The sequence below is a fragment of the Hyperoodon ampullatus genome (assembly GCF_949752795.1).
Source record: "Hyperoodon ampullatus genome assembly, chromosome: 5".
Lineage (NCBI taxonomy): Eukaryota > Metazoa > Chordata > Mammalia > Artiodactyla > Ziphiidae > Hyperoodon > Hyperoodon ampullatus.
Genome location: NC_136918.1, coordinates 13,062,955 through 13,082,014, shown reverse-complemented (window position 1 = coordinate 13,082,014; position 19,060 = coordinate 13,062,955).

Here is a 19,060-nt window from a genome sequence, read left to right as displayed (position 1 = left end):
CAAGAGTATATTTAAAATTCTTTGATTGCCATGATCTAATTTTATTTCTTTGAGAGGGAAAAGATATTTTAGATGTGATATGCACTGAGATGTTTGCTTCCTTCACAGAATTTAAGGCATTACTCAAAACTTCCACTAATTTTTAATCTTCCCAAAGTAAACAGATTATAATTTAAAAATTCCCTAAAATTTGAAAGTAGTATTTGCTAAATAAATTTTCACTTAAAACAAAGTTTACCTTAGCTAAACCAAACTCCATAAAAAACTGAAGAAAAGGTTTCTTTCAAGAAGAAAACTTGAAGTACCATGTTATTAAACATATTAGTATCACATTATCAGATATTCAAAAAGTAACTTACTGATATTTTTACAAGGATAAAGAAAAAGAAAACAAATATAAACCTTATTAAACTGCTACAGCCTTTGATTTTTCTTCACATTTTTTGTCATTTTTTTTTTTCTTGCCAGAAGGTTTAGTTGTATATCTCTCTATAACTCTGTATACGTCTGAAGGTTTAATTGTATGCTCTGTAATTGCATATTCATTTTACTTTTGAAAAGATGAATAGCAAACTATGATGCATTTTATATTGGCACACATATCCCAGAACACAGTGGTCATGAAACTATAACTTTTTGAATTCGGTTTAAAAAATGGGTAAAATGAAACAATACTTGTTTCTAAAATGTGTCTAATTTATAATGGAATTTGGACAAAAAAATATGTTCTCATTTGGGTTTATCGACCTTATGGCCCTGATGGTTACTCATAGGAGACAGATTTCATCTTAGAAGGGGGTATTTGCTAACTAGGATTGAAAGCGTCATGGTGGTGGCATGCTCCCAGATTACCACTTGAGATCCATTGCTGGCTGATCAACAGAGCAGCTTTGACTGCAATTTCACAAAGCCAGGTTCCTGCTGTCCTGGCTGCAAGGTTTGTTTTCTTTTGTTTGTAGCAAGAGGGGAGGTGATGCTTGATTTTCTACTACCACTAAACCTGAAAGCTTAATTTTGACCCAAGGAAAGAGGAGAGTTTCTAAAACTGCAGTGTTTCACCTAGGTTCATGAAAATGGACAATAAGAAACAGCCCTTGCTGTTTTCTTATGCATATTCCATCTACCAATGGTTGGATTGAACCTCCTTTTTAATTTCAGAAAGGCCTCTAAACCAAAACACAAGATAACCAAGGTCCAGAGGCCTAGAAATGGAGACAAAGCTTTGGCACAAAAAAGCAATATTGTTTTTAGTTTTTTAAGGAACCTCCATACTGTTCTCCATAGTGGCCATATCAATTTACATTCCCATCACTAGTGCAAGAGTAATATTACCCTTTTATCCACACTCTTTCCACCATTTATTTTTTGTAGATTTTTTGATGATGGCCATTCTGACCAGTGTGAGGTGATACCTCACTGTGGTTTTGATTTGCATTTCTCTAATGATTAGTGATGTGAGCACCCTTTCATGTGTTTGTTGGCAATCTGTATGTCTTCTTTGGAGAAATGTCTATTTAGGTCTTCTGCCCATTTTTGGATTGGGTTGTTTGTTTTTATGATATTGAGCTGCATGAGCTGCTTGTAAATTTTGGAGATTAATCCTTTGTCAGTTGCTTCATTTGCAAATATTTTCTCCCATACTGAGGGTTGTCTTTTTGTCCTGTTTATGGTTTCCTTTGTCATATGACTCAGCAATCCCACTACTGGGCATATATCCTGAGAAAACCATAATTCAAAAAGAGACATGCACCACAGTGTTCACTACAGCACTATTTACAATAGCCAGGACATGGAAGCAACCTAAGTGTCCACTGACAAATGAATGGATAAAGAAGATGTAGCACATATATTCAATGGAATATTACTCAGCCATAAAAAGAAACAAAATTGAGTTATTTGTAGTGAGATGGATGGACCTAGAGTCTGTCATACAGAGTGAAGTAAGTCAGAAAGAGAAAAACAAATATCATATGCTAACACACGTATATGGAATCTAAAAAAAAAAAAAGGTTCTGATGAACTTAGGGGCAGGACAGGAATAAAGATGCAGACATAGAGAATGGACTAGAGGACACAGGGAGGGGGAAGGGTAAGCTGGGACGAAGTGAAAGAGTAGCATTGACATATATACACTAGAAATGTAAAATAGATAGCTAGTAGGAAGCAGCTGCATAGCACAGGGAGATCAGCTTGGTGTTTTGTGACCACCTAGAGGGATGGGATAGGGAAGGTGGGAGGGAGACACAAGAGGGAGGGGATATAGGGATATATGTGTACATATAGCTGATTCACTTTGCTATACAGCAGAAACTAACACAACAATGTAAAGCAATTATACTCCAATAAAGATGCAAAAAAAAAAAAAAAAGAAAAGAAAAGCAATACTGAAAGAGAAAATACAGAGGTGCCAAGGCGTCCATCAAATCAGTTCTAAGCTCCTTTGCCTGACAGTCAAGACCTTTCTGCAGTTGGTTGTTGTTTTGTTTTTCTTTCAGGACACAGTTTATGTCCCACATCATCTGTGACTTTCTCTATCTTCTCCTTATATAACTTTACTTCCTCTGGCACAAATAAAAGCATGTAGAGAAGCAAAAAATATTGAATAGGTTGTGAAATAAAATAGTTGGTTGTAAGGTAATATAGAAAATAATGGAAGATAGGATAAAAAATTTTTTATGTGTTCCATTACTTAGAGATTTAAATGACAGCTCATGGCTAATTTAGACTTTAAAGGACCAGTAAAAGTATGCTTTGATATGATGCCTGTATTTCACACTTTGGTGTGGCTTGTTTTTCAAAATGGATTATATATTTGATGTCAAAGATTATCATTTTCATATATTTTGCATCAACATTTTGATTTCCACATTCCAAATGTGCAGTACATGTTCAACAAACTCTTCTGGAACAGAATGATGAATGAATAAGACTAACTGTAATATTTAGTAAACTAACATTATGCATTGTGACATACATCATTCTCATAAATCTTAATTGTTAATATTAAAATGTTAGTGAATGTTGGACGAATTGGGAGATTAGGACTGACATATATACACTACCATGTGTAAAATAGCTAGCTAGTGGGAACCTGCTGTATAGCACAGGGAGCTCAGCTTTGTGCTCTGTGATGACCTAGATGGGTGGGATAGGATGGGGTGGAAGGGAAGTCCAAGGGGGGGGGGACATATGTATACATATAGCTGATTCACTTCATTGTACAGCAGAAACTAACACAACATTGTAAACCAATTTTACTTCAAAAAAAAACTAATTCATTGCAAACTGAGTCTCATTCATTTCATATAATAATTAGTTCAACAATCAAATTATTGAGAGTAGAATATTGTTTTGCTACTAAATATAAGTTATAGAAAGATAAATAGATTCTGTCCAAAACTGTCTGAGAGACTTGGTAGCAAAAGCATTTCTTACATACAGTATAAGATTATCTGAAACTATGGCCAACTAAACCCTAGAGAAAATATATGAAGCATTTATATACATAGAAGATAGAAGATGGCCCACTAGAGATTATTTAATATTTCAACTTGGTCACCTTCATGGGCAGGCCGTGTTCTCCTGGGCTAATGGGGAGACAGTCTTTATGTCCAGATCAGTTCATTTTTTTTAGAATAGCTGTTTCTAGAGTCACTTATGAGTCAGTCATTGTGTCTTTTCTGGAGTGGTCAGTCTGGGACATTGCCTTTATGTATCTAGAATAATCAGAATGTTTAAGTTCCAGTGTATCTGGAATAGACAATGTGTCCAGGCCATAGGGCCTTTCTATTGGAGGTGGTCTACACAGTCTGCTGTAGGGTCAGTCCATTAAGACTGGTGGACATCAATACCCATTTATTATAAAAACTCTCCAGAAAGTGGGCACAGAGGGAACCTACCTCAAAATATTAAAGGCCATATATTACCAACCCATAGCTAACATTATCCTCAATGGTGAAAAACTGAAAACATTTCCTCTAAGATCAGGAATGAGACAAGGGTGTCCACTCTCGCCACTATTATTCAAAATAATTTTGGAAGTCCTAGCCACAGCAATCAGAGAAGAAAAAGAAATAAAAGGAATACAAATTGGAAGAGAAGTAAAACTGTCACTGCTTGCAGATGACATGACACTATACATAGAAAATCCTAAAGATGCCACTGGAAAATTATTAGAGCTAATCAATGAATTCGGTAAAGTTGCAGGATACAAAATTAATACACAGAAATCTCTTGCATTCCTATATACTAACAAGGAAAGGGAAGAAAGAGAAATTAAGGAAACACTCCCATTTACCATCGGAACAAAAAGAATAAAACACCTAGGAATAAACCGACCTAAGGAGGCAAAAGACCTGTAAGCAGAAAACTATAAGACACTGAGGAAAGAAATCAAAGATGGCATAAAAAGATGGAGAGATATAACATGCTTTTGGATTGGAAGACTCTATATTGTGAAAATGACTATACTACCAAAGCAATCTAGAGAGTCAATGCAATCCCTATCAAATTACCAATGGCATTTTTTACAGAACTACAACAAAAAAATCTTAAAATTTGTACGGAGACACAGAAGACCCCAAATAGCCAAAGCAATCTTGAGGGAAAAAAATGGAGCTGGAGGAATCAGACTCCCTGACTTCAGACTAGACTACAAAGCTACAGTAATCAAGACAGTATGGTACTGGCACAAAAAAAATATATAGATCAATGGAACAGGACAGAAAGCCTAGACATAAACCCATGCACATATGGTCACCTTACTTTTGATAAAGGAGGCAAGAATATACAGTGGAGAAAAGACAGCCTCTTCAATAAGTGGTGCTGGGAAAACTGGACAGCTACATGGAAAAGAATGAAATTAGAACACTCCCTAACACCATACACAAAAATAAACTCAAAATGGATTAAAGACCTAAATGTAAGGCCAGATACTATAAAACAATTAGAAGAAAACATAGGCAGGAAACCCTTTGATATAAACCACAGCAACATCTGTTTTGACTCATCTCCTAGAGTAATGAACATTAAACCAAAAATAAACAAATGGGACCTAATGAAACTTAAAAGCTTTTACACAGCAAAGGAGACCATAAACAAGACAAAAAAACAACCCTCAGAATGGGAGAAAGTATTTGCAAATGAAGCAACAGACAAAGGATTAATCTCCAAAATATACAAGCAGCACGTGCAGCTCAATATCAAAAAAACAAACCACCCAATCCAAAAATGGGCAGAAGACCTAAATAGACATTTCTCCAAAGAAGGTATACAGATGGGCAACAAACACATGAAAAGCTGCTCAACATCACTAATCATTAGAGAAATGCAAATCAAAACCACAATGAGGTATCACCTCACACCATCAGAATGGCCATCATCAAAAAATCTACAAACAATAAATGCTGGAGAAGGTGTGGAGAAAAGGGAACCCTCATACACTGTTGGTGCGAATGTAATTTGATACAACCACTATGGAAAACAGTATGGAGGTTCCTTAAAAAACTAAAAATAGAACTACCATATGACCCAGCAATCCAACTACTGGGCATATACCCAGAGAAAACTGTAATTCAAGAAAACACATGCACCCCAGTGTTCATAGCAACGTTATTTACAATAGCCAGAACATGGAAGCAACCTAAATGTCCATCAACAGAGGAATGTATAAAGAAGATGTGTTACATATGTATAATGGAATATTACTCAGCCATAAAAAGGAATGAAATTGGGTCAATTGTAGAGATGTGGATGGACCTAGAGAGTGTCATACAGAGTGAAGTAAGTCAGAAAGAGAAAAGCAAATATCACATAACAACGCATATAGGTGGAATGTAGAAAACTAGTATAGATGATCTTAGTTGCAAAAGAGAAATAGACACACAGAGGTAGAGAACAAATGTATGGATACCTAGGGGGAAAGGGGTGGGGTGGGAGGAATTGGGAGACTGGGATTGACACATATACATTATTGATACTATGTACAAAATGGACAACTGATGGGAACATGTTGTATAGCACAGGGAACTCACCTAGTGCACTGTGGTAACCTAAATGGGAAGGAAGTCTAAAAGGGAGGGGATATCTGTATGTGTATGGCTGATGCATTTTGTTGTGCAGTGGAGGCTAACACAACATTGTAAAGCAACCATACTCCAAAAAAAATTAATTAAAAAAGAAAGACAGGTGGACATATGTTACATATTTATTTATACATAGTACTTGGTAGAGTAAATATGCTTTAAATGATAGCCAGATAGACAAACTTTTCAGGAATGTTTCCTTAAATTTTCAGCTGGTACAGTTTTATATGATCACAGTGTTTTCATAGGAATACCATGCTCAGTTGAACATGGGGCACATCACTGCTTCATATAATGAGGAAATGAAGTACATTGTCTACTCAATGTCTCACAGTTTTGCCAAGGTCTCCAGAATACTTGTTTTTATCATAGAGGGTGTCTGTGTGGATCTCTATATATTTATATACTGTGAAAAGGTCTATCATAATAATAACAACAGTAATAATGAGTTATCGAGCACTTAGTAGAAATCAGATGTCAAAGACAGACAGAGACAAAAGAACTTAGGGAAAAAAATAATTTCACTTGCAGAAAAGTTTTCATTGGAGTGCAGATTTTAGCAAAACTAGTTAAAATTTTTAAAATAGAAGATCGGCTAGGCATCTATCAAATTTGTAGTGAGTGTTCATGGTAGAAAATCAGTAACTTTCTTACATGATTATCATATTAACAAAGACTGCCACATATCTGCAGCATCACATTAGAAAGATCAGGATGAAATTACAGAGTCAGTCCCTTACAAGAAAACTCAAGATTTGGTTTAATTTGGGGACTAGAACTAGACAGAATGATTCTGGTTTTTGTTGTTGTCATTGTTGTTAACTCCCTTTGTTTTTGTTTACCTTTTCTCTTTCCCTGATATAGAATATGATGGGAACCCTTATTCTTTAAGTGGAGCATGGCAGAGTCAGATTACATCTTCACAGACATTATGCTGGGCACCTTATTTCCCTTAAATTTAACAGTAAGCCTATGATATACATGGGGTGCTATTTACTCATTGAGTTTAAAATTACACTACAGATGAAGTTTAATTTGAATCAGTAATACATTAGGCTTAGTAAATAATTTAGTGGGTCCCCTTGAGAATGATCTAAAATGCCAGCAACCACTTGTACCATATGTATGGTCAATATTATTTTCTGTTAGAGACTCATGATGAGATTACAGAGAAATTAGAAACTAATTAAGCATATAGAACCAAACTTTTCATTCCCTAGCCCATTATATGCAGCCTATTACTCCTCCAGGAGCTTCTTAAACTTCACTTTAACAAGCTGTAAAGACATTATGAAGATGAATGTATCAACAGTTCTAATACATATTTACATATGATTAACAATGCAAAAATAAAACACACTCAGAACTATACTTGGTAGGATGTGGTCCTTTTCCTTCTGAGATATCTCTTTCATGCCTATTTATTGGTGAATGATAATATAACTTTGTACCTTAAACTTTCTTTAATATTATTATTGAAAGATTAGTTTAAGAAACAGTCTGAATGAAAATAGAAAACTATCTGTATTATGTCAATTTTACATTTTTAAAAGATGCAATTTATTTTTTTTTCTTTCAAATACATTCCATAATGAATCAGCTAACACACTAAGACGTCCTTCTGAGCTTGCGTCAATGAGTGGATCGAATTCTCATGTAACTGGCATCTATTCATTCATCAATAATTAAAATGCTAGCATTCTTCACTTGATCTTAGTCGAAAGGCCAAGAAGCAATAAAAATGCTAGCATTCTTAAAAATAGTTTGCAAGGTAAGGTCTAGTAGAACCAGTACTGCATTGATTTTAAAATAAAAATTAACTTTTATCTTGCTCAGGCTGAACTAACACATTTTTCCTTTTCATCCCATATGGTAGAGGATCACAAAGACAGGACATGATTCTGGGCCTGGATATTAATGTTGGACTGGGGACTACAGAAAGCAAGCAGACTAAACCAGGTTGTTATGAAGTCCTGGCATTCCCACTGCCTTCTGGGATGACTCAGATTCACCTCTCTTCTCCATCCTCATAGCCTCTACTAGGATTCCAGAAGTATTAAAATAATCTCTTCTCTTCCTCACTGGTCTCTCTGTCTCTAGGTCCTCTCCACCACCATCTCTTTTCCACATTCATATCAAAGTTTATTTCTAATAAGAGATAAAATCAGATTTAACTTCCCTTTCTAAAAACCACACATTGAGTAAGTGCCTAATTTTAAAGTACCTAATCTCCATTTCCACTGTAAATTTTCACCACCAGTATCCCTCTCCACTCCCCACCGTGTGTGGCTTGGATCACGTATGCTCTGATCTACTTTCTTTTCTTATACCTTTTTCCCTCTTCTCCAGTGGATCCCTGTATTCCACAGCACTGAACATTCTCTTTCCTCTGCTTAGGACATGACTAAACCTCTTCTCTCTCCCACATTATTAAATATTAATGTCTTTAAAATGCAGAAACAATTCCTGTTTTTGAAGATGTTTTAATGCTGAGTAAAATTAAACTTTTATTTCCCTGTCTCTGTTTCTTTATCTCTCTCTCTCTCTCTCCCTCCCTCCCTGTCTCTCCCTCTCAGTAGTTAATGGGTAGATTGTATTACCTCTGTCTTCCTACAGTACTTAAGCAAGTCATGTAATACGCTAATGAAAGGATGAAGCAATATATTCTGAAAGACCATTTTCCTGTTTAAAGAGTAAAGGACTGTCTAACCAAATAGTCGACGAAGGTAAGAGAGTCACAAAGGCAGAGAGATACAGCATCAAAGACAAGATCTTCTTTGCTGTCATTCGCCCAGAAAACCAAATTTTTCATATGAAGACAGGATTTACTCCTATGTCTACCGTGGTTCAACCACAATAAAGTGTTGGCTAAACTGAGTCCAGTGGGAAATGCGAGGGTCCAAATTATATGCAAATATTACATTTACAAACCTGTAAAGCTAAAGTTTTAAGTATTCCAAATGTGAGTATCATGTCTTTTATATAAAATAAGGCAATGCAAGTAAAACACTTGCTTATGTTTTCATTGTGGCTGCTACCAAGGTCCTCAGTGGATGCTGAACCTTGAACAACATAGGTTTGAACTGTGTGGGTCCACTTACACTCGGAATTTTTTTTCAATAAATACAGTACTACATGATCCAAACTTGGTTGATTCCGCAGATGCTGAACCATGGATACAGAGGTTGGACTATGGGACTTGAGCATCCATGGATTTTAGTATCTCCTGTAGGTTCCAGAACCACTTTCCCGCAGATACCCAGGGAGGCTGTTTCTTCCCTTTACATCCACAGATCAGCTGCAGTTTGACTAATCTAAACTGGGCTTGGTTTTATCTCAGTTTGCTCCAATATGTCCTCTTTAAACCAACAGCTAACCAAGTTATTTTCTTCTCATGAAAAAAGATAGGATGGTAAGAGGGCAAGTCCAACTGCCAAGCACATTTCAAGTCCCTGCTTCTGTTCCATTTGTTAGTATCTCATTGAACCCTGCCCAGAGTCAAGGAGCTGGAAAATATAATTCTGCCATGGAAAGGGTGAATATTTGCTAAATAATACAATTATTGCTAATTTCATCTGATTCTAGTCAGGCAGTGAACACTCAGATTACAAGTGACTTGCACATATTTCCTTTCCTCCAAAAATCTATACGTAAGAGCCTCTCCCTTACTTCTGATTTTAGAGGTGGTCACTCCTCCCAACCTCTCCTAACTTATGTTAGGGTCAAAGTGAATCATGCCTTGGCTACAAAGGTTTATGGGTCTTATATCTTGCAATTATGTAATTTTAAAGGTTGCTGTATATGTTAATTGTACTTGTGACATTATTTTTATGAGAAAATATAGTACTGTGGATATATATGCATATATATACAAATATATTATATATAATTTATTTAACTAAATACTATCCATGGCTAATTTGTTATCTAGTATTATAATTTAAATAAACCATGAAAAATTGGAGAAGTTATCAACTTAAGTAGTAAGGATTTCTGGGCAAATGCAAGGTAATTTGAACTGTTAACAAGATATTTTTCTTATTGCAACCATTAATTTATGACCTATTTATGGGGAATTTTATTCTCAATGACCAGAAACACTTGTCAAAATGATCAGTATATAATGTTACACGAATTCCATATGACAAACTTTGACATTAATTTGTCTTCTAAAATTCCTTCCTATTTTAATAGAGATACACACGGCAACCTAATCTGTTTTCTACCTTTTTAGGACGTCTTTTAATAATGGACCAGAAAATTAAATTAAATTTATGTATTTAATAATATTATTATAGTCTCATTTTTATAAGTAGGCTTAGTGTCCTTTAAATGATGATACATAATATGCAGGCAAGAGAATATTCTTGAGCCTTTACTAATTCCGTGTAGATGTTATGTATAGTTTCTGGTAGCTGAAGAGCCTGGGATTAATCAACACATCATAGATTTAGAGAATTAAATATCTCAAATGAGAGGAATGTATTTCCCAGATCCGAGATCAAGTAAGTTACCATGGAAAATTATTAACAAAGGCCTCATTCAAGAGGATTTCAGACACTAAACTACACTTAGTAGGATTACTAGCATAATGTAGTACAAGGACACTGAATAAGATTTTATGATTAATGTTTTGTTGGGGGCTGCAGGTCGGCTCCTGTTTCTTGTAGAAAGAACTGTGCCCCGCTCAAATGTGAATTGCAGGGAGGCACTGAGGTTTCGGAGGAAAACCTGACAAGTCGAATCAGAACACGAGGGCAGAGTCCTAGATTTGCTTGTAATGCTCTATGATCTGTCACAAAGTGAATATAAAATGATGATACCAGACAGTCTATCTTTTGCTTGAAATTTGATATTTCAACTAAAAACATTATCTTAAATTTTGCTGTTCTTACTCGAATTGGTCAAGTCCAGTGTTGTTCAAGGTTTAAAATTTAATCCAAAGATTCTTTACTGTTACAAAGAAATATAAAGTTACCCTAAATTGAAATTGATTAATGGACATCAAAATAACTACAAACACCTCCAAAATTCTCCTGAATGGTGACATAAATAAAAGTATTTCAGAATTTCATTTTGGTTTGTGCACCTCACTCCCTCAGGAGGCCCAAGACGTAAAGGAATCAATGAACGCCAACCACACTGAAATGTTCCAAGAGACAGATTTACTTTTGCTTTAAAAAGTATGCTCTTTAACACTTTTCACTGGAGGTAATGAATTTCTGAAAGGAAAGAGCAAATGTTCTAATTCCTAAATACCTGACTAGTAGTATCATTTTATATATATATAAGCCATTTTCATTCATCATGAATTATTCATGCACCTACCTTAATTTTAATTACCAACCCAACAGACTTAAAAATCACACGGCACCTAAAAATATAAACACTATCACACTGAAGTTGGGAATGCATTATTCTCTATACATAATTGCTATCATGCTGAGGTTGGGTTGCCACCTTTTCCTGTGAAACCACAAAGAGGTTCTGTATGTATGCCTTCAACATATGCACATGTTAGTTAAAAACAGACCCTTTTGGCAACCTTCTTTCTTCTAATACTTTTCATCCTAGAAGGTTTATTAGTTTTACTTTACAGACCCATTCAGCAGTTAATCGCTACTAAATAGAAGACTTCTCACCAGATAATTGACTCAGTAATTCATAAGGAGGACAGAAACTGGGGCTCTGAGAACTCCAAATTAGAGGTCCTTCTAGGAGTTATAGTAGTTCTAAAGCTCTGGCATAGTTTGCTAGGAATGAAGTAGATCCATATGACTGTGTGTGCAGGACTGCCTCCTGGGCACCTTCCCTAGCAAAGACTATTCAAGATTGACACCAGCTTCACTTATTCCATTTATATACCCATGAGCCAGGGACACAGCACTTTTAAATGGTGTAGGTTACCTTTCCATGAAACAGGGAAAGCAGGACTGAATGCTGCATTCCAAATATCCTGTACTTAACTCTCCCAAACACATTCAAATGAATACTTATTTCTTGGTATTAGAAAATACATTTTAAACTTTAAATTCTAGTTAAAATCCAAGTATGCTATTAACCATTAAGTAAATGCCCTCAATTAAGGGCATTAATTATTAAGTAAATGCCACTATCAATAAGATAGTGTTTTTAAAGAACTGTAAATTGATTATTGGCTCTAGCTATATAACTATCATAACTTGAAGCACAGAATATCTAAACTAAGTCAGAATAATCATTTCAGCATAGTTAATAATAGCAGATGTTTGGAAAAATTTATGTCAAAATATATGTCAATACATATATCAGGAAGTTTTTACAAAGAATCAGGCTGACAGGTGAAATGAATAAACTATATTACTAAGTCAGAAAAGCAAATTTCAGGGACTTCCCTGCTGGCGCAGTGGTTAAGAACACGTCTGCCAATGCAGGGGACACGGGTTCAAGCCCTGGTCCGGGAAGATCTCACTTGTCGCAGAGCAACTAAGTCCGTACGCCACAACTACTGAGCCTGTGCTCTAGAGCCTGCGAGCCACAACTACTGAAGCCAGCACGCCTAGAGTCCGTGCTCCGCAACAAGAGAAGCCACCGCAATGATAAGACCACGCACCACAAGGAAGAGTAGCCCCAGCTCATGGCAACTAGAGAAAGCCCGCGTGCAGCAATGAAGACCCAAAGCAGCCAAAGATAAATAAATAAATAAATAAATAAATAAATAAATTTATTTGAAAAAATAAAAAGCAAATCTCAGAAGAGTACTTTTAGTATGGCATGATTTTTGTTAAAATATATACATTAACCCATTTAATCTTTGCAACAACCATATGGAGAAAATACTATTATTGTAATACTTATTTACAGATGTGGTAAATGAAGTACAAACAAGTTCTTTAAAAATGGCCAAGGGACTGGGATTTCAATCCAGGCAAACTAGTGTCAGAGTACAATTCTAATACAGCCACTCATTTTTATTTAGAAGTGGGTGATTTCACAGAGTTAATGAAAAGAAAAAAGAAATATATATATCAAGTTTATCAAAATGCAAAAATTTCAATATTCAACTTATAAAAACTCATTGCAAAAATTTCTCCAACTGATTAATGCCAAAATGTATCAAACTCCTCAAACTACTCCAAGTAATATATATATTTTTTGGAATATTTCTGGCTGTAGGCTCTTCTAATAAGGTTAGAAGGCTGTATCTCTTCTAATAATAAAATAAATCCTTCTTAAACCAAAAAAAAAAAAGATGAGAAATGGCATGAACATGTAAACTCTACCCAAACCTTGTCAAAACTACACACATCTCTTTTTACACATTTTTAATATAAAGATTGTACTCTTGGAGAACAGGTCCTGGATTTGTCAACACAACATGACAGTATTAAAAATATTAGTTTTTTGGGGTTTTTTTTTTTTGCTTACTAATTATTTGGATGATAATTTTCATGGAACTTTGCAAAGCAGAAAATGAAACACCAATAAAATCTGTAATCAGACCCCTCTCTTCTATTCTAGAGAACCTGAAACCTTTCAGGTGCTTTATAGTTTGCATCTCTTGTCAATTCTCATGTTCCTTTTGACAATCAGTTGCCAACAGCCACAAACATGCACAGCCATCTATACATTTATTTTTAAATTCCATTGCAATTAGAAGCATCACCAGTAAGATGAACAGCTTAATTTAAAGGGACAGAGTTATTTAAATGGTGAGATTACCCATTTCCTACTGTAATTTTTATTACTATATATTAGGAGTATTTAGCACATTTTTACCTTGTATTGTTGACTAAAACTGACCACCAACACTATGTTTCAATTTTGTCTAAATCTTTTAAGCTATTCTAAATACTGAAATTTTACAGGAAAATTCCTATGCAACATAATCCAACAATGTTCTTACTAGTTTGTGAAAAGCAATAAAAAGCCTTTGAACCAAACTCCTTTTTTTGTGTGTTTGCTAAACCACTCCAGGGAATGTCATGCCTATTGTATGTATTAGATTCCTTCCCATCATGACTTTGCAAGAAATTCATTCCATTTCAAAACACACCTGCTATAAACCATAACTGTGCCGGTTATTTGCAACATGTCCAGAGCTGAGCTGGGGTTCACTAAATTGAGGCTTTGAGAGCTGAATTTTAAATATTCAGGAATTTTGCAAGCCTGTTCTTAAACTATCTGTAGCTTTAAATGGGCCATGGGTTACATGATGAAATTCTGCAAAGCCTACAAAATTAGACCTTTTCCCCCTCTTAGAGAGTTGTTTTACCAGTGTGGCGCTGGGTTTACCAGACGTGAGAATTTCTTAACAATGTTATCTGTTAACCTTATTGAAACTAAGGAATTTGTGGATCACATACAGACTGTCACCCTCATGCCTTGTCACTCCTATATAAGTGGTTGAGCAAAATTACAAAGGATGATTTCCTGAAGGTTACTGGAAAAGGAAATTAATTTTCACAACTTTTCTAGGTTCCCCATTGCCAAAAGGTCACTTCTTGTGAAAAAATAGGAGACAGTTCTGCTGATTTAAAAATGATCTATCTATCAAGGTGTCTTAAATGTTTCCTTTCTGTTTTAGCTGAGGTCTTATTAGTCTATGAGCAGCATAGTTACCATATTGCTTTGTCTGTTCTTTCCTCCTTTAATGCCACCAAAGTTATTTTTTAGTAGGCACTATGGAGCCAGAACAAGGTACTTTGCTGCTCAGTTAAAATTAACTGGGGCCACAAGTGGTCTTACACAAGATCTAGGTAACAGATGGGCCAGTAAAGCAGGGCCATGGTGACCAGCCATAAAAGAACTCCTCCCAGGGTGTCTTAACAACAGCCGAAGTATTAGAGGCATTTCCTCCAGAGCCATCTGGCTTTGATTTTTCTAGCTATTTTTTTTTTTTCTGTCAACACACAGAGCCACAAAGTTAAGGAAGCAATAATTCTTCTCTAGTTACTGTAACTGCTGATGCAAAACCACCAATTTCTCTAAAGCCTCTCATCAAGTACAGGGGCCCATCTCTCAGAAGAGTATTCTGTGGGTTAAAAGACTATGTTAGCTAATGGGGGAGTGGTACAAAGTGACTATTCTGTGGTTTAAAGTCAGTGGACGTATTCTTCAGGAGTTCTTACAATTATAGGTTCAAGTGATGTTCGTTTATTTTATCCCAACTGTAACTGAAGACCCAGTTATTCCCTTCTACTACCTCTAAAAAATACATTTTAAAAAAGAAGCAAAGGAATGGTTCTCTTTTGGAAAGTACTCCTTTCCCCACTCCCACCCTGATATTTATTCTGACAACAATTGAAGTCATTTTAATGGTACCTAGGTAATAAATTCAGTTATATTTACTAAAGCTTTATGAAGTTCTGATTAGACCCATCACTCAGATAAGGAAATCTCACGTACATTGTTGAAGGGGAAGATTTCCACTAGGAAAGGGGAAATGGCTGACAACGTCCAAATGTAAAAGGATTTAGAAGATGAGGAAGTCAATTAGCAGAGGGGGAAGAGGAGGTGAATGACAATATATGGTAGTGTTTGAGAGTTTCTGATGAATAACTGGGCTCAAATCAAAGGTTATATGTGACTATAAAGACTGGGAATTGATGGTCCAAGATCAACCTTGATGCAGGAGAAAAACAAAAAGAGATGCTTGCCATTGTGGTCTCTCCTAAGAGACAGAGTTAGAGAAAAGAGACTGGATTCTAAAACATAGTAAATAAGGGTTTCCCTGATGGCACAGTGGTTGAGAGTCCGCCTGCCGATGCAGGGGACACGGGTTCGTGCCCCGGTCCGGAAAGATCCCACATGCCGCGGAGCGGCTGGGCCCGTGAGCCATGGCCGCTGAGCCTGTGCGTCCGGAGCCTGTGCTCCGCAACGGGAGAGGCCACAACAGTGAGAGGCCCACATACCGCAAAAAAAAAAAAAAAAGTAAATAAGTTAAAAGGCTGAGATTGAACTGTAATCAATAAAACTAGATGTCCCTGAAGAAATAAAGCCATAAACAGAAAAATAAACCATACTTTAGAAGCTACAGAAACATGGTCAAGTATGCCATAGGGTACAGGTTGGGTCTGGTTGAAGCTATGAACAATGCATGGACAGCAGAGGTCCACTTCTATTTTACACTTGCTTCATAGCATAAGTGCTAGCTTTCTGGTTTAATGGAGTCATATAGGAACAGAGGTGATGCTGATGGCAAGCTTTCAGTTATCTTAGATTTTTGTAGCTCCTTGGCTCTTTCTTTTGGTTTAAAGTAGCAGTCCAATTGTACCATGCCTTGTGCTTATTCTGACACAAAGTACTGGCTTTATAGTGTTCCTGACTGGACCAAAATGTCAGGTGGTCAAGAGGAAGCAGTGATGGGTGCAGTCTGGTTAAGTTTCTCTTTGACTTGAAACTTAAGGTATTGAAGTAAGATCATCTACAGCACCCTGAGTGGGAGTAATTCTGCTGAAGAACCAGATGATAATTAGCATATTAAATGATTCTACTTTAATTAACAAAATTCAATTTTGGGGGCAGTTTTAGGTTCAGAGCAAAACTGAACAAAAAGGACAGAGCTCCCATATATCCACTGCCTGTCCTCCCCCCACACACATACACTTCCCCACCATCAACATCTGCACCACAATGGTACATTTGTTAAAACTATGAACCTACATTGTTTGGTTTGGCATTTATCCTGCTTGGTGTTCTCTGAGCCTCCTGGATCTGTGGGTTGGTGTCTGACAATAATTTGGGAAATTCTCAGTCATTATTGCTTCAAACATTCTGTGTCTTTCTTTTTTCTCCTTTTGGTATTTCGACTGTGTGTATGCTAAACCTTTTGCAATTGTCCTGCAGCTCTTGGATTTTCTGTTCTTCTTTTTAAAATATTTTTTCTCTTTGCTTTTTAGTTTTGGAAGTTTCTATTGTCATATCCTCAAGCTTAAGAGATTCTTTCCTCAGCTGAGAACAGTCTGCTACTGAGCCCATCAAAGATATTCTTCATTTTGTTAGTGTTTTTATCTCCAGCATTTCTTTATAATTCTTTCTTAGAATTTCCATCTCTCTGCTTACATTATCTATCTGTTCTTGCATATTGTCTACTTTTTCCATTAAAGCCCTTAGATTATTAATCACAGTTGTTTTTTCTTTAAATTTTTGGTCTTATAATTGCAACATTCTTGCCATATCCAACTCTGGTTCTGATGCTCCTTAAGTCTTTTCAAACTGTTCAAAATGAAATGTCTTTTAGTATGCACTGTAATTTTTTTGTTGAAAGACAGGTGTGAAGTACTGGGTAAAAGAACTGCAGCAAATAGGCCTTTAGTAATGCAGTGGTGAGGTGTGGGGGAGGTGTTCAGCATTCCATGGTTCTATACTTAAAACAGTCTTTTAATCTGTGCTCCTGAAACGTCACCAGTACTTCTCACTCCCCTGCTTCCTCCAGGTGGGACAGGAACACTAGAGGAAGATGGGTGTTTCCCTTCCTCCAGGTAGAGTAGGCTCTGATAAAATCCCTGTAGTAGATTAGGCTCTGGTAAAATAGTTTCCTCCCAAGGACAGGTGTTATTAAAAAGAACAGTGCTCTGGTCTATCTCAAAATGTTTCCTTTCCCCTCTCCCTGCTGGAAGCACATGGGAATTTTTCTGATATTCACTCTGAGGATCTGGTTGAGCTCCTGGAGATAAAACTCACAAAAGCATGATGATACCCCTATGACTGGATTCCCCTGGAGTTTTTAACCCTCAGACTTGTTCATATTGAACCTCTAGAAATTTGTCAATCACAGTTCAGGTCTTCCTATCTAGGCACTGGTTCTTAAAGAAGGTTCTGCTCAAGGATTTCTGCTCTGGTAAATTGTGCTTTTCTGTCTGTGTCTGTCTGTTTCTCCAATATTTAGGGCAATGGTTTGCCCTGTGACATCAGTTCTCTGATGGTTCTAAGAAGAGTTGATTTTTCAGTTTATACAGTTTTTTATTAGTTGTCAGAACAGAGTAGCAACTTCTAAGCTTCTAACATGCTGGCCTGGAAGCTGGAAGTTAGCCACTCTATTTCTAAATCTTGAAGAACTTAGCTGAAACAAAGACAGCAAAGTCTATCAATAAAATGAGCTAAGACTTTGAGATCAAGCAGAGGTAACACAGAAAATTTTGAGTTGCTAAAGCCGATATTCTGTTACTAATTTTCTCTGAGAAAATGACAGGCAGTAGGATTTATGAATATGAAGCAAGAAAGAGCTGCTTAATTCAATTAAAAAGAAGTTGGGGATCTTAACACACTGATTTAAGGTATTCTGAAATTATCTTTAATGTTACAAAAAATAAAATTACTTATAAATAGATAGTTTTCTTTTTTAAAAAAAGCAATCTGTTTTCATTTTTAACATAGTATACTCCAAACCCACATGTAGTTTTGTTAGCTAATGAAAAGAACACACATGCTACCTATTGATTTCGTGGCAAAATATAAAAAGGAACTAACATACCAATTTTTTTACACGAACACACATATATATTTTAAGTGACTTAGAGGGTTACCTCTGTGTAAAGACTGCACAAAAAATTTCCATGTGTTCTATATAAAAAATAAAAAGGCAGAACAAGGAAAAACTGAAGAAAAGGAAACCAGTTTTTAACAGAAATAAGGGATAAGTCTGAACATTGTCACTGGGAAGTCTATAAGGGCTAAACTTAAATGGATATGCATCAAACGCTGAGGAATGTGTCTTAAAGCTGTATTTGCAAAGTAAGCACACTTTTATTTAATTTACATATGATACATTGGGTGAGGAGTGTTAGCTAAGCCACCACTTGCCCCCAACACTGATCATGTACCATATGCTGAGATACGGCTGCCAGGGGTGGTAGAATTAGACCCTGGGTGTAATGTAGAACATTCAGAGCAGGTACTCAGTTACATACTTGTAGATATCACACAGAGTGCAAAGGTCTTCTCAGGGAAGCAGCATTCTTTGAGTCATATAAAGAATACTTCCTTCCCTGGGACAG